The 1,328-nt window shown below is 40.9% G+C and overlaps 1 pseudogene; it reads right to left on the bottom strand.

Annotated features, from left to right (window-relative positions):
- Positions 1-460: 460 nt before the first annotated feature.
- On the bottom strand, positions 461-1,126 carry LOC116475392 (high mobility group protein B3-like; annotated as a pseudogene).
- Positions 1,127-1,328: the final 202 nt, after the last annotated feature.

Genomic DNA, 1,328 nt, shown 5'->3' with positions numbered 1-1,328 from the left:
CTCATGGCCACTTCATGTGAACCACTGATAATTTCTAGAGCACTTTGAGAGACTACACTATGATGGTAATCAATTTTTTTTCTTTTACCATACAACCCAGGAATCCCACTCCTATGTATTTATTCAAAAGAAGTGTAAATGTGTATCCACACAAAACCCGTATGCTGATGTTTGTAGCAACTTATACAGAATTGCCACAAACTAGAAACCTCTCAAATATCTTTTTAATTTTTTTTTTAAGTTTTCATTTTTTTATTATACTTCAAGCTCTGGGGTACATGAGCAGAACATGCAGGTTTGTTACCTACATATACTTGTCCCATGGTGGTTTGCTGGACCCATCAACCCATCATCTATATTAGGTATTTCTCCTCATGCTCTCCTTCCCCCAGACCCCCACTCCGACAGGCCCCAGTGTGTGATGTTTCCCTCCCATGGTAATCAAATTTTATAATTAAACCTAGTGAGGGTAACAGACACTTCTCAAATAAGGGATGTGTTGGTAACAGTGCTCCCCTACTCTAAGGTATTCACAAGGAGACAGTTTTTTTTTTTTTTTTAATTCGTCCTTCTTCTCTTCTTCATCTGACTCTTCCAACGTTTTCTTGGCAACTTTAGCGGGACTGGCCCTCTGCAGCATCAAACTTTCCTTTAGACTTATAGTCAGCAACATCCTTCTTATACTTCAGCTTCACTGCCTTAGTGATGTCAGGCTGCTTTTCACTGTCACCTAAGTTATTCTGCATCTCACCCAACTTTGTTTGTTTTGCCACATCTCCAATGGAGGTGTCAGGGTTTCTGGATTTGATCTTGGGGCACAATTCTGAACAGAACAGGAAAACTTCAGACAGTGGCCTTTTGGGGGCATTAGGGTCCTTCTTCTTGCCTCCCTTAGCTGATCTGTAATCCTTCATTTCCCTGTCACTGCATTCTTTATCCCCATTTGCTATGTTATAATTTCAACTTTTCTTTCCCAGACATTGTCTTTGACTTCTCAGAGCACTTCTTGGAAAACTGCAAAATTGACAGAGATCTCTGAGTTTTTCTTATGTTCTCTGCACATTTGCACAAAGAAGACATAAGCAGACATCTTGCCCTTGGGTTTCTTGGGGTCACCTTTAGCCATGCTGACTGTATTGTTTGCTAGTCTCTGCTATAAAAAATAAATAATAAAAAAAAGATAGGGTCTCACTCTGTCACCTAGGCTGAAATGCAGTGATGCAATCATAGCTCACTGCAGCCTCAAATTCCCAGGCTTAAGCAATCCTCCTGCCTCAGTCTCCTAATAACTGGGACTACAGGCACACACCACCACCCCTGGCTAATTT

Source organism: Hylobates moloch, unplaced genomic scaffold (genome assembly GCF_009828535.3).
Source record: "Hylobates moloch isolate HMO894 unplaced genomic scaffold, HMol_V3 SCAFFOLD_10, whole genome shotgun sequence".
In the NCBI taxonomy this organism is placed as follows: domain Eukaryota; kingdom Metazoa; phylum Chordata; class Mammalia; order Primates; family Hylobatidae; genus Hylobates; species Hylobates moloch.
Note: the sequence above shows the minus strand (reverse complement) of the source record. Positions and strands in the feature narration are given on the sequence as shown.